The sequence below is a fragment of the Pagrus pagrus genome, assembly GCF_965226575.1.
Source record: "Pagrus pagrus genome assembly, chromosome: 15".
Taxonomy (NCBI): Eukaryota; Metazoa; Chordata; class Actinopteri; order Spariformes; family Sparidae; genus Pagrus; species Pagrus pagrus.
Window position 1 is genome coordinate 11,896,434 of NC_140199.1, and position 22,688 is coordinate 11,919,121.

At 38.3% G+C, this 22,688-nt stretch overlaps 1 long non-coding RNA gene across 1 annotated transcript in view; it reads left to right on the top strand.

The window, feature by feature from the left end:
• Window positions 1-20,884, top strand: part of LOC311270945 — an 84,086-nt gene extending 63,202 nt beyond the window's left edge. The window contains exons 3-4 of the long non-coding RNA XR_014624325.1: window positions 2,967-3,078; window positions 16,556-20,884. This is a non-coding gene — a long non-coding RNA (uncharacterized lncRNA). The remainder of the gene's footprint in view (window positions 1-2,966; window positions 3,079-16,555) is intronic.
• Window positions 20,885-22,688: the final 1,804 nt, after the last annotated feature.

A 22,688-nucleotide genomic window follows, 5' to 3' on the forward strand; every position in this document is an offset into this window, starting at 1 on the left:
GGGATGGCTTTTCAGACATTGCATCATGTGTCGAACAATACACATGTAGAGTGGTGAGTGAGCTTTTACTGTGAGAAACATGACCAAAAAAAAAAAAAAGACACTCTAAAACCTGGTTTGAAACGTGCAGAGACGTTAAGGGGTTAACTTTGTTTTCCTCGTCAGCATTCAGTTTTACTTACGGTGTTTTCAGGGCATGTTTTTTCAGTTCTCTTAGTGGGATGTCTTGAAAACCTGTTTACAGATTTCAAAGAAAGTTTTGCCACATGTGAGGTGCAGACCCAGATGTCTTTGTTTTTCAAAACATTTCTCTGTTATCAAACATACAACAAGGATCTTTTTAAGGGACATCTAACTCCACCAATTTTACACTTTAAATTGTGTGTACAGGTTCTGGGAGTACTGCACATGTGAAAAAAGTAGTAAAAAAAGCCTTTTGTGGCCCCGAGTGAAGCTGCATGTAATCTGATAAATGTCCTCTAGTGATGTCATTCAGTGGCTCAGTTGCATTGTGGGTAATGTGGCTCCAGGTTTCTGAAAAGGAAGAAGTATGCCTGGTTCTGCTGTATCGATTTTGAGTGTTTGTTTTTAAACTGTCCAAAATCAGTCCAGCAGTGTTACAGGAGTGCACAACATGGTGATTACATTACCCACAATGCAACTTAGCTTCTGAGTGACATCACTGGAGGCACGTTATCAGATTACATGCAGCTTCTTCTGGAGCCACAAAAGACTTCATACAACTTTTTTTACAAATGCAGTAGTACGCTGCAAGACCTGTAAGCACACTTTAATGTATAAAATTGCTCAATTTACCCTTTAACTAGTTTTAACACTGATGCCTCTGTATTGACCTATATGATTATTATAATTATTCTTAATTTGTGTCACCGGGTCAGGTTCTAATTTCGGGGTTTGAATAAATCATAAATAAAAAAAGTATGGCTGAGTGCTTGGAGAAAGTTCCTTGTAGTAACTTTAAACTGACAAATTATAGTTGAATTCAGTCTTTCACCGATGCTGCAGATTTATCAGATACATTTGACACGTATGTTTCATCTTATTATGAAACAAGACGTAGTCATCCAGCATCTTTCAGTGGTTAACACGTGAGAGACTATTGTTACCAGTCCTGAGGGCATATTGTTATCTCAGCTAGAAAAAGAAAACTCAGCGCTGCTGTGGAAACGGGGTCAATTCAGTTTTCTGTGAGAAAGAATTTGCCGGGTGTAGACGCAGTTTAACACCTTTTCACCCGTATATGCACATGATCAGAATTTCTGCACGGAAACGGGTATTTCTCAATAAGAGCGTGCTGAGAGTGTGTGGTGTGTGTGCGTGTGTGTACTCCTTATCATATAAAGACATTTATGAGTCGCATTGCTCCAAAGAAAATTATCAAAGAGAGAATTCAGGCAACATTTTATAGCATTTATAGTATTTTAAAAGTTTTAAATGTTGCGGCTCAAATCATGAAGTAGTTTTGAAACAAGAATAAATAATTTCTTAAAACAGTAGACGAGTGTAAGAGTGAAAATGTGATGTGAGACAAAATTGTGCAGACATTAGTTTGTTAAGTTATGGAAATGCTTTTATCTTGTTGACAAATATTGAGTGCTTATAGTAATGTTAAGATGATAATCTGGTATGTTGTAATCAAGCCAGTTGGAGCTGTCCAGGCAGCTGGTAGCTCACAGGGTGGAGAGAAGAGGGGGAGAGCGGAACGAGCGGGGGAGAGCAGGGAGTTGATGGGGATGGAGTCGGTGTGTCATGAGTCGACTGTGCTGTGTTTGAGCTTTATAAGGAAAACTGACATCACACACCCGCGTTGCTTACACTGGTATGATTAACAGATGCTTCAGTCCTGTTACAGAACATAATCCAAACCAGATGAAGGCTATAGAACAAACGCTGTTTGCATTTTGCTGTTGTGCATGTCTCGACTCTCCGAGTTTGATCTTATCACAGCAGAGACTGGTTTTAACCTGTGTCGCTCGGTGAATGCAAGAAACTACATTTAACTACTGAAGCTGGCAGCATAGAAAACAAAAACAAAAAAGCAGTCTTCTCTCGGGATGAACTTATTATTGGATCTGATATTTAGCATTTTTTCCAATTATCAGAATCGGTCACGTTTTCTGCCCAACCAAATCGAATAAATGTGAGCTAAGTACATTTCTGCAAAAAGTTCAAACTGAATGTTTCTTTATGTTGCAACTTTACATTTGTTTAGGTTCAATTTGTCTTTTGTCACAACGCTGTGCTTATGCTCTGGTTAGGTTCACGCACCAGAACCACTTGGTTAGGGAAACATCATGGTTTGGCTCAAAATAACGATGTGATGGTCTGATTTTCACAAAACACCTGGAAAATATCCCCAGGTGTCCTTCAAAAAAACAAAAAAAACCTGGTTTTCTCCACTCCAAAATGTCTCAACTTGTCCTTAAAATTATCCAGTGGTGTGACTCAAGCTGTGGTTGGCTGTTTAGCAAGCTTGTTGGTTGTAGTAACGATAAAATAAATTCCGATGCAGCTGTCTCACACTGTCTGTCGTCACTCACTCAATGCCCTGCCCACAACACTATCTGACTGGTTACGCGTCACAAGTAATGGCCTGTCAGCGCTGACTAATGTGAATCTGTAGACCTCTCCAAAATGTAGTGGAGTGGAAATATAAAGTAGTCGAAAATGGAAATACTCGAGTAAAGTACGATACTCAAAATTGCACTTTTGATGCAAAGATTTTCATTTTACTGCAAATACATCAGTTCTAAATATCTGTTTACAAATATATCTATCCGTACATGCCAGTTGATCATATATTCAGCCTTTGAGGCTATTTTCCATAAAGTTAAGAAAAATATTTAGGCTAAGATAATAAGTTGCTAAAGAACTCTGTATGAAAAATGAATGTATTTTTATACTGTATTATGTCTTAATGATGGGGATTTTTCTTTCTTTTGTAGGCTGAAGCGCAGGATTGAAAAACTGTTTCACCACAGGACTATCAGGCAGGTTTCCACCACATTCACCCATCCTGACAGCCGGTGGGGAAACCACCTAAGCGCAGCTCATCCGGTAGGAGTCAACACATTTATAAACTACTGTACTGGCAGTCTGATCAGAGCCTTGTTGATAAAATCAAACATGTTTATCTGACTACATCCAAAATGATTCCTGCTGAATCAGCTGCTCCATCATGTGGAGCTCCTGGCCAGCAGTAAATGTGGTGTACAAGTCTACAGTGTCTGAAACAGGGTAATATCATTTCTAGCTCTCTGTAAGAAGTGTTCAACCCACACTGATGTCATTTCTTAATTATTCCACTTCTTACTAGTTCTCTTTTTGACGTTAATCTTTGTTTAATCAGTAAATACTGAAGGTCAGGATGACTTCAATTGTCCTGTCGAGTGTGTGACACTTGTTCGAAGCCTCAATCTTCAAAAACCTGCATTTAGAAAAACAAAAAATTAGTGTACAAAAAATCCTCCCACACAGTCTCTCAGTTTCTGTATGCATGTTACAGCAGGGTGTTTGTGTAGTGTTTGTTTCCTTCTGCGTGCCTTTAAGGAAGACACCAAACCTTAACAAAATTGTCATTTCTGCAGCAGCTGCCTGTGCTGTGTCTTTCAGCAAGACCTTGATTATGAACCAGCAGGCCCACAGTGCTGCACTGGAACCACAGACACCCCATTTACCCATCTTAGCCTTAAAACTGGACCTGTATCCAGATATGTATTCTATGAAGCCCCCTAAGAATCTGTTCAGGACTACTTTTGTGTTACCTCGCAATATCTTTTGTGTCCTCTCACTGTAAATTATGAGTCACATCACAATACTTTTCTTCCCCTCTGCTGCTTCGTAGCCTCTTTATGATGGATCCCTCTGTTTTCACAAGACCCGGTTGCGTTCTCTATGCTTGACTCAAACTGTTCACACACACAGTAGCACTGGTAATATTCGGCAGCAGCTGACGGCAGTCCTGTCCGCTCTGCCTAACGAGCCCAGAGACACCCTTGCAGCCAAGAGCTTCTCCGAAGGATGCGACCCCGAGAGGAGCAGCAGAGGACCGGGAGAGAGGCCGAACTGGTTAGAGTGTTTACCCGCAAAAAACAACAGCTCAAAACAGACTTCAACAAAGCTACGTGAGTAAACAGTTTGAGTCAAGCATAGAGGATGCAACCAGGTCTTGTGAGAACTTGGGTGGGATAGATAATAACGCGGCTCAGAAGGAATGGAAGCAAAGAAAGCACTGTGACATAACGCAAAAGTACTGTGAGGTAATGCTAAACTCATAGTGAGGTCGGATCTCTGTCCTCCAGACTAGAGCTAAACCTGCAGTGATTTGAGGTAGCAGTAAATCTGCCCCAGATCCGATCAGTGTTCTTTGAGTTGTTGAGTTAGGGGAAACTTTATAAAAATTTGAATGCGCAGTCTATGGCAAAAAAGAAACAAACCCTGGTGTCAAGAGGGGCAAACTTAAAGTTATTCTTTTCTTTGTATAAAATATATTGTGTCAGTTTGTTCTGGTGTGTTGCAGTATTGATGTGTAGGCTACTCTGTGACTGTTGCAACATCGCACACACTTTTTTTGTGGTAACTTATTCATTTTCCGCTTCATCATGGGGGTATTTTTTACTGCAACCGCCTTCAAACAGGCAAGCAAACCATCTAAATTCTAATATTCTGTTAACACCTAACCAAAATCTATGCCACATCCTCCCTCCTCTTCTCTCCTCCCCCATGTACCATTTTCATCCACCCTCTACCACTGACTGACAGTGAGTGCAGCTGCAGCAGCTCAGATTAATTAGCTAAAGTGGAGTCCATCCATTCATCACTCCTGATGATCAATAGTATAAGTGTCATGGTGTCAGCTGGGGCAAAAATGCAAGTGCCAACACCAAAAGCTCATGTGTGATTGTGTGTTTGGTGTTTTATACATCAGAGAGAGAGACTGCCTGGAAACAGAGTCGAAAACAAGAGCCAAGAACTATAAAGTTGCTCATATCAGCAGCTGACGAAGCATTTAGAAAACCTACACAGGAGAGTGGTGTCATACTGCATTAAGCAAGTAAAACTGGTGCTTTTATCAAAGGTACATACTGATTGTCTGCGCTAATAGGGTTGCCAGATGTACAGGAGGTAAGGACATTGTAGGTGGAAAAAAAACGTACGGAGCAGGGGGAGGGTGGTAATATTCAGAGTAACAAAGATTTTAATTTTTGAAAAAACTTGAATTATTCTCAGAGATTTTAAAGTCATAATTTTATGAGAAAATAACTAGGAAAAATAGTGCGGCCATTTGCCGTGTATTATGCCTGCAGTGAATGATGTAATCAAATTATACCTTACAATCTGATTTAGCAATAAGGAAATACTGATTTTAGCCCCGAATCACCTTATTATCATACATTTTCCAACTTTGAAGAGACATGCAGACTTCAATGTCACATGTGTTTTGTCACAAAAGTTCTGTCATTTAAAAACAATAGTGCTAATATACTAATATGCACACTGATTGTATAACTGACTCTGTTATCACAGTAACCTTCAGTATCACGAGTAGTGATTCGACTGGGTTTAATGAAGACCCGTCACAACATGTTTACACCGTCATCGCAGTTATTAAGGTGCGAGCACCCGTCATGTTTTTCTGTCAGTTTTTTGGAACATTTGCAGTAACAACGTGTCAGAAGTGAGTTTATTATTGGTACATTTCAATCTCACGTTTGTCTTCCTCAGACTCCCGGCAATTATGGTCTTACTGAAGGCGTGTAAACCAAACCACTGAGTGTGATGAGTTATTATTACTTTCAGATGAAAACATTATTCTACATAGACCTTTATGTATTCTTGCATCATTGTGCTTCATTAAAAGTCATTCTTCCCGGTTACGCAACCAGTTAAGGAGGATTTTATGTGGCTTTATAGAAAACAAATTAGTGATATTTAAAACTGTGGATGACTGAGGCCAAAAAAATGGGAGTTTGTCAGCGGTTTGGTTCCCTGTTTCCTGTTTTTTAAAAGCATGACCACAATCATTCCCTTATCTAATTGATTTTACTTTATCTCTGCCAAACAGGTCCCCTGACCTAAATGAAGCTGTAGTAGTTACCCAAACCTGATAGTTATCTACCCTTAAAGGATAATTTCACCCAAAAATGAAGGTTCAGTCGTTATTTACTAAGTTTAGTAGTCCACAAAACAGTGTGGCAGCATTCTCCTCCTACAACAACTGAAGTAGATGGTAAACTTGTTTGAAAACGTACAAAATAACGGGGGGAAAAACATAAAATGGCTTATACTGCTTGCATGGTGTAATCCAAGTTTCTGGAAAGACCCCAAATTGATTTGAAAAGATGTTTTTTATATCCTTTTTTAAGCTGAAATCTTCACTGTAGCTGCTAAGCTAATAGCATTAGCACACATCCCATCTGAAGTGGGTGCATGAGCTCGACCGCACTTCCAGCATGGAAACAATGTCTTTGGGGATCAATTCGGGATCTTGAGACTTCCGAAAAGTTGAGCTATGGAGCCATTTTTATACTTTTTTGAGGGGGTCGTTTTTTAACGTTTTAAAACAAGTGTCATCTACGTCAGTTGTTTAGGAGAATGCTGCAACACTGTTTTGCTGTGAAGTGCCAGAAATGTTTTGTGTTTTAGGTTTTTCCCTTGAAATCCAAAACTTTGGGATTTTTGGAATTATTGGCAGAATTGTATAAATATGATATTACCTGGCCACACCGTATAGGACCGCCCTCCACAGTCAGTCCGGTAGGTAGGAGCTTTACAAGCATACTGCAGAGACCTGTCCCCTCTGATGGTCAATGCTGTGATTTTTCTTCTTTAAACATTTTTTTTTTTTTTTTTAAAGCAATCAAATGCAGACCTGAGAAGATTTTGTTTGACAGCGGCGTCACTTAACTGTAACAAATTTTCTTCAGTGGGTGCGTGAGAGCCTGTGTGCATCTGAGTGTTAACTGAGTGGAAACTGAAAGTGCAGCGTGTTTCCAGTCATCTTCCCTGTGCTCAGTCTGGATGCGGCCACTTGGCCAAATGCACACTCGCACACACACACACACACACAAACACACACATGCGGAGCACAAAAGCAGCAGATGTAAAATTTCCCTCTTAAAAAAGTCTTGTGCCAAAGAACCTCCATTCATTGACTTGTTTTTACAGCTGTTTGTGTGTGTGTGTCTGTGTGTGTGTGTGTGTGTGTGTGTGTGTGTGTGTGTGTGTGTGTGTGTGTGTGCACATCACAATTTATGGTAAACGTACCACCTCTCTGTTTTCTGTTCTTCCTCGGCTCACTCATTTTTATCTGCACGTCCATCTCTTCGGTCAGCAAATGAGCTCCTTCTTCCCGTGAAATGTAAAAAGTAAGAGCAGCGTCCAACAGAGCGTGAGTGTCTCGCTCCAGCTGAGAAGTCATTTGTTTCATCCTGCTGACTTTGTCCAGCTCGAACAATAGGTTTCCAATTTTTGAATACTCTATTTCACTGGAAACATTTGGACATGGTTATGGCAGGAAAAGCGCAGGTGTTACTAATAACTTTAATGATGGCTCTCTTCTATTGGCAGTGTGAAAGTGAAGCAGCCATGATTAGCTTGCTTTTCTTACTCTGGCACGTCAAAGTATCTTATGAAAGAAATTGGCCCATGAGAGAGTAATTGGTCACCGTGTGTATCTCATCAGAAGGAAATGGGAGGCACAGGAGATTTCCAGCAAAATAAAATTGTGTGACTTGTATAGATGATGTTTGTTTTAGACAGATATGTGGAACATATTCTGGAAAATGAGGTTGCAAGTTGAATCGTGGCAGCTGTCAAGTTTGTGATGAATAAATTTTTTTTTAGCTTTTATAATTAGTAAGATGTGCCCTGTGTGTAAACTTCAACTGTAGAAGAGTTCAGCAGACGCTGGAAGTCATAGTGCCTGTTCCTACAAGTTCTCCCTTTCATAACTCTTTCCACATTTGAAATACAAAATCAGCAAGACCAGCGAAATAAATAACTTTTGCCCCGAAGCAGATCCTGCTGAAAGTTTAAAACGGTTCAAAACTGATGCCAAAAGAGAGGAAAAAATACACTGGAACCCAGTCGCCAGGATAAATGTTGGTGATGTACATTTCTGTAAACCAAGCAGATGTTTATGTTGCAACTTAACACTTCTTTAGGCTCAATTTTCAATTTTAGGTCTGGTTAGGTTTAGGCACAAAAATCAGTTGGTTAGGGTTTAGGAAAAGATCAAGGTTTGTCAAGACAAATACGGCTGGAGATGTCATCGACTGGAAGTTGTTTGATTCCACAAACATGGCTGAACGTTCTGCTGAGGTCTCCCTGAAAATGTCCAGGGGCGTCACACAAATGTTGAAACGCATTCTCGAACTGTGTTTACTGGCTTGGCAGCCCTCTCGCCTGTAACTCCACCAACATCATCTCTACCTCCTGATATGGAGTTCAGGTCATAAACTTGGCGGTTGAAATGTCAATATTGTAGCTTAAGACACGAAAAAAATAAACGTGTCAGTGTTTTGCAGAAACTTTAACTGCCAATGTTTTATCCTGGCGACTATGATGAACCTCCTTAAACCAAAGAAACTTTTCATTTACTGATCTGCAGCCAGAGGAAGAGACCGTGCGTTGTTTTCACTACATTAACAAAACGGGTACCTTCATCTTGAACCTTAAATATTTGTACCAACAAAATTTATAGAGCAACTAGGAGAATGATCTTTCAGGTTGTATGTCACAACAACAGCTCAGGCTTAATGCACACAGGCTTTTTAACGCGAGTGGCTGTTTTTGAACCTTTTGATAAACAGACCACGTTAAATGTTCTTTGTGGTTTCTCTGTGCAGCTGTAGGCAGCTTTTACTTCATTTGATCTCAAAGGATCAGTAAGTCAGTTTTAAATGTTGGTTTGGTTTCAGGGTGTTAACACAGCAACACATGTTGCAGGTTGCAGTCAACAGGCCTAAGTGAGCTGTGTGTGTGATAGTAGTCCAGTTTTTACTTCTTCATAAGTCAAAACGCCACATTTCATCTGCTTTTACACTCTGTAGTGTCAACATAGATATTTGTGAATAAATATCTGGACATTGATATATTATATATTTTTGTGCGATGAGACTAAACTTTATTTCTTATAAGTCGAGTGTTTAGACTTATTTTAACCATGGACATGGGAACTAGTGGTGCTAAAACAAGGCATTATAAAAACCATCAATTATTAAGCAGGTCTGCGTTCTATGCGCTCGTCTACTCTATGAAACGTCTGTATCCTCACTGCTGCACTGCATTATTATAAACTATGCCGCTGTCCATTCCTGGCATTAACATGTGTCCAATCACAAGGAGACAGCTCATGATGACACGTTTTGACAAGCATCTGGAGTGGCCGCTTGTGATCACATGTCACTTCCCCCGCTCTATATGCAAATAAATTCAGAACAAACACTGGAACAAACAGACACAATCCTTTCTGTACAAATAAATAAAAGGATTTGATGTACACCATGTGCCGAATTTACAAGAAGGCTTAAAAAATTAACAATTTGTCATCGAAAGCGTTACACAAAGATTATAAAGTTCCTCCTAAAGCAACATTCACAAAATTTAGGGATTTCTTTAAGGGAGTTTGGGGGATTTTCTCTCCCTCTTCATCGCCTCGCTGTTGTTGCCTGTAGTTGATGTGACTGCTTTGATCTACAGTATAATATGTTGGTGTTTGAGTTTGTTGTCTGCTGTAAAGACAACAAACTCAAATTGTTGTAAATTACTGTTGATAATGATTACGTGTACGCTAACCTGGCCATTCAAATTAACACAATTTAAATGGCACCATTTACAGTGATGTCATGTAGCTGTAGTCTTATACAACAGCCCTCAGGTCATAATGTTCAGTCTTTGCTGAAACTGTTTTAGACTGTACTTTGAAGTGCTGTTGAACTTTACTGTGTTATGCTGAGAGGAGTTTCTAATTTTTATATTTATATATACATTGTATAGTCAGCACCACAAGCTAACGCCCCCACAATGACCATAAAGTTGAATCTACATCTCTCTAAAACAAGCTCAACACCTCTTTGGACATCATAACCTTCATGAAGGTGGGAGTTACTGCATTAGCTGAGATGTACTTGATAAGCGGGCAGTAGAGTGCATAGTAAGTAGCTCATCCACCGTAAGAGCAGCATTCAGTTCAGGTGTATGACTCAGATATCGCTCTGTGAAAAAGAGGATTGTCAGGGGGATGACTCGCTGCTCGAGTCACCTTTGATCTCCAGCCAATACATACAGCTGGTGTTAAGTACTCTTAAACCTGCCGAACACTGATGCAGGTTTACACTTAATCAAAAGGGACGACAAGACAAAACATCTACTCATACGTCAAACTGGTAAATCTCCTTTCACTGATAATGAATAGGCGTCGTAGACCCATGGCGTAACCCCTGATCTTTCACCGAAATGCAATTTGTATTCACACGTACTGGCACATATAGTGAGTGAGGAGCTTCATTGGAATTTGAACAGCTTATTAGTAAATAGGCTAAATTTATGATGCTAAGTTAGGTTTTTTTAATTAGTGAAAGGGATCTGGGCTTTACTGCATAATACTGACAGTTTTACTCTTTGCTTTTTTACAGACTTTTCATCTGATCAATGTGGTGATCTCTCTTAAAGAAGCTGGTGAAGCTGCTAATGTTGTTGTTGCTCAAAACATTCGCAGAAGTTGCCTGATAGCATTGCATGCTAATTTTTTTATTTTGTATTTGAATTTAGGTCTGGTACAAGCGAAGAAAGGCCTTGTGAGGGATATTAATGCTGTATTTTAAAAAAAAAACAACAACAACAAACTAGTGGCAACATGGCTGTAAAAATCCCTGTAAAAAGAGAGGGCTCTATCTATATTTTCCAATAAATAATTTGATATTTTACTTGTTTCTCTTATTAAATCTACTTCTTTGACAGCAGACTCGGTCAGAGATTAGCTGTTGTTGCTGTTAAATATCTACACATTGCAATTTGTTCAATAAATGTCCTCCACAGTGTTTAAAGCTGACCCCAGAGCGCTAAATGCAGATCCACTTAATCAGGCAGGGAAGACAAAGCACCGAGTCATCCATCAGACTGGTTAATCCTGTCCCTTCAGTAAATTATTCATCAAAGTTATACGTCTTTGTCCTGAGTGAAAAAGATCACCGGAGTGAATAATCTTAAATAAAGACAGTCATACTTTTAGACGAGAAGCTTGTAGAGAAGCTTATTGAGGTTGTGGTTTGAATGTTGCTGCAGGTGTTTCTCTGCTGAACAGTTTCTTTTGAGCCTTTAAGAAGCCTTTTGCAAAAGAATTCATAATTTATCTGTTAAGTCTGGGTTTTTGCGTCCTGAGCTGACACACTATCTATATATTTTTTTCTGAGACTGACAGAAGAAAAAGAACCAGAAAACCTCTCAGCGTGTAGCTGTGAAAAGATGTTTCAGTCCCGCGCCGAGTCTGAAACTAAGTGGTGCTTCCCTTAAAAAGGGCAGCCGACTAATTCATCTCCTCAGCTCTTAACAGAGTGATTAACAGCGTCGCCGAAGCTGAGGAATTTGTCTGGCCTGCGGTCAGTGTAATGGCTCAGTGTGAGGAAAGAGGCACGGTTATAAATGGAAGACTGTAATTTATCTTTTTTGTTCTTCTCACAAGGTCTTTAATCACCGTGTCCACCTATGGGATTAAGATGGATAAAGACATTCATCGTCAGACGAGAGCCGCTGAAAAACTTCATTTGAGAGATTTGTCTCAATAAGATTTGTATCTATAATATAAGATGAGTCTGTTGGGGTTTTAATTGTCTACCACAGACAGCAGGATACATTAGTGTGGGTACATTCAACTAATTTACCTTTTTTTATTTTTATTTTTTATTTGAGTTATTAAAATCTTGAAAGACGGCAAACAACTGTATTGCTCTAAATTATGTCAGATTTTATCACCTGTTTTTTGAAAATAAGACTTTAAAAGCTCAATAATTGATAAATTATTGCAGTAGGAATAACATTGCACAGATGCAACAGAAGCATTCTGTATTCATTTTGTTTATTTGTTGAATATGTATGCAAATAACTCAGACTCTTATTTGTGTTGTTTCTAAAATGCGTATCAAGATGGACGCCTTGTCGTTTTGAGCCACAATAATTAAAATGTAAGATTTTTTGTTGAAAACATTCAAAAATTAAATAAAACTACGAATGTGAAGGGTTAGGCCATTTCTTACATATTGCAACTTTGATTGATTAATCAATAGTTGTCAACTATTTTGATAGTTGATCAATTACTTTGAGTTATTTTTTAAAGAAATACATTCTCTGACTCCAGCTTATTAAATGTAAATCTTATCTTGTTTCTTCACTCCTCTGACAGTAAACTGAATATCTTTGGGTTTTGGATGAAACAAGACACTTTAGGACGGCATCTTGGGCTTTTGGTATGTTTCACCTTTTTACATTTATAGACCAAACAGCTAAAAGGTTGATCAAGAAAATAATCCATAGATTAATCAACAAACACAGTAATCATTAGTTGTAGCCCTACCTGTCTTCTACTGCACACCAAATCTACCTACAGGTACAAATGAAGTAACCTGAAGTTTTATACTCTTTACCAAATCTTAATTTTTGGTCACACAAACAACACATATTTTCCGAGCAGAAATCAGTCATGATTATCAACATATTGTGGTGGCAAGTATCAACAACTAGACATAGAATATGCTTTCAAAATGTGTGTGTGACGGCCATCTAATTTAAAAAATAAATTAAAAACACACATGCAGAATGGGTGAATCTGTGACCAGATGAGCACAAAATTAAAACATAGATGTCGTCTCGTCCCCAATCAAATCATCTCACTCGTGTCGTTTCACACTACAGGGAGCGTAAACTTTCCAGAACATCCTCTGCTAAAAGTCTAAATCCGTCGCTGTCTGCATACAGCTTTCCGCCTCATCTTTTCCAGTGATGCACGGCGCTCAGGGGAGGAGGTCCTATTGTCTGTTGTGTAGCCAAAAGTGTGCGGCGCCTTTATTTCACCATTGAGGCCAAACTTCAAAGCGCTTTGTATTAATCCGTTTAGACTGGGCAGACGGGGTCCATCATGACTAACAAAATGTGGTCAAATCAAAGTGACCCCATTAGTCTTAACGGAAATTTGATGTTTGTTGAAGCTTTTATGTTTCAGGGATTTTATTTGCCTCTGGTCCTGTTTAACTTTGATCTCTGTATCAAAACACACGTATTCACATTTTGCTAAGTTTAGTCTGGCTGTTCAAAGTAAATGCATGATAAAAAGAAAACAATAGAAATTGAAGAGATTAAATTTTTCAGGCTTTGCTGTAAATAACAATACACAATCTATCGTGATGATGTACGTGCACAATAAATCTGTGGTAAATAGCCAACGGGAGCGCAGCCTTTGTTTCAGTGTGTCAGAGTGAGCTGAGTGGACGTTCAAACATGCCTTGGAGAAAAATGAAACACTTAGATCAACTGTACCTGCACCACGGTGTAGCACAGCTGTCGTATCAGTCTGTGGTGCAGGCTGTGTGTGGATGTTAAGCCGTCCATCTCCTCTGCAGAGAACATGTAAAGTATCTGTGCACACTTTGATGCATTTTTTTTTGTAGCTTAACTTTAATATGTAGTATGTATCAAAGTGTATGTATCAGAAACAACATAGATTTTACTCAAAACAGATAAAAAAAACTGCTTTCCTCTTTATTTCTTGTAGTATAAAGATATGATACTTTGCTTTCTGATCAAATAAAAGACAATATAAAAGTAAATAGAGACATGCTATGTACATTTTCAGCGTCAGTTTGTTCTCATGTCATGACATTGCTGTGAAAAGACGTCAGGCTGACTGTTTTATTTTCACTCTCATGTAAAATTTGTCCTCTGGCGTCAAGCCATTGACACTGTATGTACTGTACATGTAAAAATATGCAACTGCACATTATTTTACTGTTAGTTTATTACACCGTAAATGAGGCTAATCTTCAATTAGCTTTCCCTGACCAGATGTTACAAAGGCATCTTAAGAAAAAACGCATTTGCGATGTGTAGCACAATAAATATGCACAAGACAGTACACATTTAACACGTGGTAGTTTGGACAAATGGACAAACAAAAAAGGATAAGTTCTAGCTGTTCTGTTTTATTGTGCTTAAACGTGACTTCTGTTATTGTTGAGCCTCCGTCTGTGACCAAAATGTTGAAGGAAAAAGAAATAAAATTCTGGCCTATTAAACCAGCGGGAAGATCATCTCTGGGTTGTGCCTTAATGTGTATTTTTAGTCAAAATCATAGCCCGAGGTTTCCTTTGTTTTCGTCAATGCTGCCTTGTCGTGTGTGTGTGTGTGTGTGTGTGTGTGTGTGTGTGTGTGTGTCATGTCAAAGGTCTTAAAACAGGACAGAAAGTCTGGAATTAAAGCAGGAAGCTGCAAGGACGTTGAACACAGATGTTTAATAAATAAAAGTGTTACAGTGAAGAAATCACATATTGTCGTTTGCCATGTTGCTTTTTGTCTAGACTTGTACTTAAATTTGTAAAGGCAGTAATTATGGAAGCGCACAAAGTGTGTTTTTACTATAATTGGATGGAAATCATGTTTCCTAACCCAGGGGGACACATAGGTGACGCCTGATGCGCAGAAGGGACTGCTGCGTGTGTCGTATCAATTTAGCTTTCAGAATAACAACAAAAACAACAATGCATGCATTATTTTAGTGAGTCCTAGTCTAATAATCAGAACATTATGCAGCGTAGATGTCAAAAGCATATTCAGTTTTGTATACGAGATATTCATATATAATCATCTGCTTTATACCTAGTGGTGGTTTGTTAGAAAAATCAAATTCTGGTGGTCCATTTTTTTTAATCTGATCTTTTTATTTTCTCTCTCTCTCCTGTGTTCATGACTTTGTAACATAAATAACAACATAATAATAACCGTTATAATATTGTTGTTATTAATATTAATAACAATAACAATAATAATCACCACAATACTAAAAATAATAATAATAAACTTTGAAGCAAAACCAAAGTTACAAGATGCTTCACAAAATAATACCATAAAATGCAGGTGCAGGTGCAAAACTAGTGAATAATAGAGAAATAAAACAAAATAAAATACATGAAAATATAAAATAAAATAAAATATAAAACAGCAACATTAAAAACCTTTGAACAGATATTTTCCATACGTGTGTATGTACACGTGTGTTTTGTAAAAGCTTTTTCATTTGAGGAACTGACTCAGCTGCTCTGATATTTACAGTTTGGAGACTTTGTTCCACAGCGTTGTGATGAAAACCATGAAAGCATGAATCCCCTTTGTTTCCAGCCTGGAGCGTGATTAGAGCAGAATAAGGAGTTAGTCGGGATCTTGAAATGATTTATGTAATCGATCGGTAGCCAGTGCAATTCAGCCAGAACCGGAGGGATGTGTTCCTAGGTTGAGTGTTTGTGAGAAGTACTCGGATAATAAATAGGATTGATTGCCCTTCTAATGATTTAGCCACGACAACAAAGGCTTTTTACTATTTCCTTCCTCATTTCTTGATATTTTCTTTTTTGAGTGCCTTACCCTTTTGCCCTGTTTTCCAGGAGCACCTGACACAAGTTCTGTCTATTGTCTATTGTCTAATAGTTACGGATGCTGCAGATTTTATTTTTTCCCGAAACATCTGGTGGACCAAATCAAGCCTTATGGCGGGCCAACTTTGGCCCATGGGCCTCACTTTGGGCAGCCTGGGGCTATATAATAATGACACCATCCACGTTTAGACTGGTTCTTATAAACTTTGCTTTCACTATGTAATTTTGTCTGCTTTTGTTAGTTGTGGGAAGACAGAAGGACAAGGTTTATAGAAATAGCAGGATATTAAAGACAGCTCATCCTAAACACCACCCTGAGGACGTCAGTCATTGAAAGAAAGAAAATCCTCCCAGGAGATATCAGAAAAATACACAAAACCAACAACACACTCCAGATTTCCTTGTTAGCCATTAAGCAGCATGGCCTCGAACAGGTCACTGCTTTATTTCCTGTCATTAAATATCTGCAGTTTTTATATTATAGTATAATATTATATTATAGGCTGTTATAATGTCTGATTGTAATAGTTGTAGACAATCAGAGGAACCTTGATAGATTATAAGTCCAGTTTGTTCCTTTTGTTATTTTTATTTTTAGGGAATTGAAATGTGTTTCCTTCTCTGCAGCGCTGAAAAAAACACATTTTTATTTGTGGGTAATAAAAGCTGATAGTTTATTGTGTTGCACTGTGAGCTGTTCCAGCCTGTTGTATTTTATTTGCTCACAGTAGGCCTATTATGCACTTAATATGATGCCCTTTGCTACCTGAGCACCACTCAGTGCAGTGTGTCATCTTGTGTTTTAATATTTTTAACGTTACTTCCCCACATATCCGTCCATTTCCCGTGTTTCTTTTCCTGCACCCTAACAGTGGTTTTCTCTTGTTCTGTTCCAGTTAAATTGTCGCTGAGTCAGTTTGGGGTCATGACATCATCATCATGAGATGGGGAGGCTGGTGAGCGCTGACCACAGGCAGCAAAAGAAGAGGCGGGTCCTGTGTGTGTCGCTGTTTGCAGCTGCTGGTTCTTGGCAACAAAAAAAATTGTGCTGTGAAGTTGCCTCAGGGAATAATTTGCTCAAATGTTGAAAGGAAGAACAAACTCAAGAGGTTTAAAGAGGCAGTAAGTAAGATTTTTATTGTCGCGCTGCACAAATGACCATAAAACACCTGCAGGAGGTTGATAGTGCTGTTAATTGTCCAGGTGTTGAGGTTTTTCTGGCTTTCCAAACCGTCTTTCTGGCTTGTGGGCTGTTTTTGAGCAAAAATCTCCACACCCAGTGAAGTCATGCTGATGCTGTTCAAATCACAGCTGGTGGTGAACAAACATGTTAAAATTACTGACAAGCTGGAGTCTTGAGCTTCTTTTAATTTACAGTAACACAACTTTATTTATACATCATGCAGAGACGAGCTAAAAGAAAAACGGCTAGAAGTGCTAATGTGGGGCTTTCATTTATCTCTGTATACTTTTTAAAATAAAATATTTTATTAAATGTTTAATTATTAATATTATTTGTGATTTACAGGCATACATCACACATGTAATAGAAATCTGCTTCCGCTATGTCATGAAAAAAAGATCCTGTAAGTCACCATAACGAGAAACTTTCAAAATAATAATATAGTATGTCAAAGTATCACAAAATAATGACTATCTCAAACTAGAGAGTTAGTTTTGTAAAACAGTAAATAAATAATAACTGATTAATCTCGGAATAATGAGAAACTTTGAAAAATAGTTACTATCTCATAATAATCTTAAGTTTTTTTGATTCACATTGATGAAAATGGGTTTCCGTCAACATGTAAATAGACTAACATTTATTTATTTATTTATTTATTTATTACATTTTTCAGCTGCGCTTGTGTGTTGAACTGTTCTTTAAAAAAAATTTGAGTAATTCTCACTAAAGATTTCTTACATATTTGATTACACAGACTTAAAGGACAGTTTAAAAGGCGCTAAATAAAGACGAAAATGAATAGAGAATAGAGGATTATTGCATCTGCAACACTGCAACTTACAGCAGCATTATTGCTAGCCTCATTTCTCTGTCAAGTTCAATATTTTAAAGCTAATTTGAAGCTCATCTAAATTCTATAGGATCGCTTTGCACAAAAGATTTGATGTCCGGCCTCAACGACTGAACAAATGTGTTCTTCCTCCCTGTGTGTTGCTGTTAATAAACCTCACTTGTATCTTCATTCCCAAAATAATAAAACTAAATTGAATAAAACATTAATTTGGAAGTGAGTTCAGTCCAGCTCGTTTTTGGTTTTAAGGTCATGAAATTCACTCAGTGCATAAATGACTCTAGAAGGAAGAAGTGCATAACAGCACTACTATGTACTACTAACACATATCAGTGATCAGTTCATTAATTAATTATAACATACAGTAGTTTAGGGCTGCAACTAAAACTAACAAGTTATTTTAATGTCGGGTTTATTCTCCCCAAACTAAGGCTAGGCATTAGGATTTGGGGGACTACAACATGGCTGCTCATGTGTTTTGGTAGGTTTCCACTTCACAGCTGTAAACTGGGATGATTGGACTGATTTCAGCAACAAGTGGAGCTATAAAGACCAAATCCAGCTGTGGTGGGAAAAGATGATGCACTTTACAAAAACATAATCTGATTTGTTTTCAAATATTTATGTAAGTCAAGGAAATGTGTATTCTCATAATAAGATATATAATTTGAAGTACTTTCAAATATGCCCTTAAATAGCAGAGTTTCAATACAATAGCCTCCTCTTTAAAAGCTCATAATACAAATTTTATTTGAAGAACCGTGGAGGTTTCATAGTTGATCAATAAACTGTTGATCATTAAACTTCTGGCTGAGTGTCACTGCTGAGTCACACTCTGCCAGAAGTGTTTTCAAAACTATTAACAGGTCATCATTTATGGGTTGAGCAAGTTTCATGACCCTCGGGCTGTAAAGCCACATTGTTAAATTTCAAATTGTGGTTATCAGTGAGAACATGCATCATTCCTGGAAGATTTACTTTTCCCAAACACATTCGACCCTCAGAGGAATGGTTTTTTTGTTTGTCCTTGGATGAACTGAATTTTCTGTTTTCAGCCTCAAAGTGACGACCACATCAGAGAGATACAGCTGTTTGTGTAGAAGTCTGAAATTTGTTTATCAATGCTCCGTCTGCACGCACAGCTAATGCTTTCAGCTGAGGGGGAGAACGGGCATGAAATACCACATTTTGTCCTCGGCTGGTCACTGAGAGCATGTCCACGCTGATGCAGGTTTATAAATAACTTATATTTTCTCTCTTTTCCCCCTCAATCAACATAAAGCTTCATTTTCATGCACTGGAATCTAAACTTGTCCAAAATCCTGACCTACTGTATGGTGACACATTTTATAGTCAGGTGTTACATATAAGAGACAACACAACTCACACTGAAAAACTTGTTGAGCAGACTCAAACAACTTCAGTGATTTTGCTATGACACCTTAATGTGGACAGATAACAGATAATCTTTTGGAAACAAAAGTTTGAATAAGACACACTGAGACTTCAACACAGCTTTCAAATTTAATCTGCAGTAATGTGATGTGGATGATTTAACAGCAGCACGAAAAAGACACGGCTTGTCGATCAGATAACTTATACTGTATATTGTTACGTTTCTTATTTTCTACCATTCAGATATTTACCTTGTCTCTACATGTTAATAATAGGAAGTAAAAATATTAAATTAGATATAATGGCGCCCTCGTTGTAGTTTACATCCAGCAGGGCTGAGATTATTTCATTAGAATCTATGGACACAGTTTGCCAATCAGTGATGAAAGAAGTACTCTGATATTTTGCTAAAATACCACTTTGTAGAAATACTCAATTACAAGTAAGTAAGACTCTTTATTTATGTGACATATAATACAATGTGCATGATCTGATGGAGGGGGAAGGACCCGGAGGAAACCCTTGCAAGCACGGGGAGAAGACGCAAACTACTCTCCTTATGTGAGGCAACAGTGCTAACCACTGTGCCACCGTGCAAAGTAAAAGTCCTTCTCCAATGGGTCACACAATAAATCTCTGGGGCTCAGAAGATGAGTAAGGAAAAAAGACCATCTGTATGTTTTGTAACAACCCAACAATGTACTGAACGTGCACACGTTCAATCTTAAAAAAAAGCTGGATTTTATGAGCGTATTTTATGATTTTTAATTAGGAAAAAGACTCTGCACACTGTCCACTTATCTTGCAATTAAGTTTAACGACAACAACGTTTGAGATAACCTGATGAAGGTCTAAGTACCGAAACATTGTTGTCATTAAACTTAGTTGCAAGTGAAGTGGACAGTGTGCAGGTGTCTTTTTTTGTCGGCCTTCGGTCTTCTCCTACACACCTGTCGATCTTAAGGTGATTTTTGATTAAAAATGAAAGTAAGTAAGATAGTTTCCTCCTCTTGTACAACCAGCACAAAATCACCACCAAAATAAGTCACTTTCCACCGCTGGCCAGTTCATTCAGTTCACCAACCTGTTCCCACGTTTTATTCAACTGTTTGCACAGACTTACACATAAATATTTTATTTTATGCTATTACTCAAATTAGTTAGTTGTATTGGGATATGGGTGCATATATGCATAAAAGTCAAATGAAATGTGTCACATTTTTTGGGACAGAATAAACAATCAAGTGAAACACTAAAATATCCCAATATTCCTAACTAGTTTTGAGTAGAGTGCATTAGACACCTGAGGGGCTCCGCACAGTTACAACAGAGGTAAGCAGAGCAGGTCAAGTGAGTTTGTGACCTCTTATTCAGGAGCTTGTTTGTGTTTTGTTTAAGATGTCGTGTTATCAGAAAATCTCACAGCGGCAGCCTGAAAAAAATGCAGAAAGAAGATGTCAAGAAAAAAATAGTGAAAAAAAGGCAGACTGTGTGTGCGTGTGTGTGTGTGTGTGTGTGTGTGTGTGTGTGTTTTGAAAGAGAGCGTGTGAACTAGGAAGAGAGGGACAAAGATCGAACAGGAAGGAGCGTGTGTGAAAGAGCTCAGACGGAGTGAGTCAGGGAGGGAGAGAGAGAAAGAGGAGGAGGAGGAGGAGGAGGGGAGGGAGATAAATTTGTCTGCCTATAAAGCTCTGCATGCTTCTCGTTTTGGATGTTGTGCCTGTTGTGTCGTGTTTAGCAGAAGTGAATCTTGATTGTAAGAAATGATGAGAATACACCAATAAAACATCTCAAACCCGGGAAGCTGTCTGTCGTGGTCGTTGTTGTTGTTGTCCGTGTGTTTAAGGGAGAAACCACAGTTCACGTGAGAATCATTCAAATATATCTCTGTGGTCATCTGGTGAAATATTTATGTCAAATGGCCAATTGATAGGAGTTTACGTGATTCATCTTTGGCACGTGACAGTTAATTCCTCCAATGTAGTCAGGACGAGTTGCCTCCTTTGGTTTTCAACAACGCTGCACAGTGATAATGACAGTGGATAGCAAGTGACCAAAACTGTATCATGAAAACTGTCAAATTTACAAGAATGCAAAGTGAAGCAACACATCTCATGTTTGATTCATGAGAATCAAGAATAAACACTTGCGGATCCACTTACACTTTTAAGTGGACACTTTGACCTTTTAAGTAGAAGCTACGGGCACTTTGTTAGCACCACTGCTACTAAAATGGGCAAATGTAATGGAAGTCAAGGCAGTGCGAAGATGAACTCTTTCAGCAATAATCTATTGTAATGGCTAAATATCTTGATTAAGATTTAAAGGGGCAAGATGCAAGATTTTTTGTTGAAAACATTTAAAAATGTACTATAAGTATCAACCGAATTTGAAGAAATAACAGTTCTAACGTTATTATGTCTATGTATATTGTGACAGAGGTATCTACATAGCATGGTAACCAGCTAGCCCTGGCCCGTAACGGTCCAAAGTTCATGTGCTGTTGGTATAAACACCAACACTCCCCTGGTCCCCAAACTCCCAGTACGGACCGCTAGCTTCACGGCTAACAAAGCTAACTAGTCAAAGGAGGCTACAGTTAGCAGGTACTCGAAGGATATGCTGCCCTCTACTTGTTTTTAGTATGGATTTGACAGTTGGCCACTTCCTACGTATTGCACCTTTAAACACTTTTTAATACAATAGTTGTTTTGTTTTTTGGCTGAATCATGAAACAAATGTCCACCACTCATCGTCTGTCCATTTTGTTTCTCACTGTTTTCTTTTGTTTTGCACATTTAATGTTTTATTTAGTTTTTTAACTTTTTTAGAAAAATTACTTTTCCAATAACAGAGGTACTGTACCTCAGCAGCAGCCGGGAATCTTGACTCACTGCAGTGATGTGGAAGTGTTATTGAGGATATGTCACTTCTGACCACACCCAGCAGAGGTGCAAGAGACTTTCATACAAAGACAACGCTGCTTTTTAGCCTAGTTTCCAAGGAACAGTTACACATTGTGATTGAGGGTTAGATAAGAGGTTTAATGTGACAGTAATAATGAAACTACAGCCGGCAGCTGAAAACAGGAGGTCCAAAGGTACCAAAGTCTCTAACAATCATTCTTCTGTTCAAAAATCATGAAAAAAGATGCTACTTATAACGTCACAAGTTGCCTGGGAATCATGACACTTTAAGTTGTTTTCAGTATCAAAGTAATCCAGTGACAGTTTTCTGTACATCCACGGGTACACTGATAACAGGAACTTCTTTTTCGGCATACTTTTACTGGATCTTATCTGCCAAAATGTAAACAATTATTGGCTTAATATGAGCTCAAGTTGTCACCCACAGATGCCATGACAACACTGTACCTCCTGTTTACATTCCCCAAACCCCTAATTACAGAAACTGCAGTACTGGGTGCAGTTGTATTGGCTTTGTCAGACTTTGAAAACCCCTACTTTTGAAAAAAAAAAAGCTGCTGGCTCATGAAAAGTTTAGTTTTAGGGGAGGTTTTCTGTGTACTTTTTGCCATCTTAAATGTTTGTTTGTGTTCTCATTAACAGGTATAAGAGTTCCCTACACCTTTTGGGGT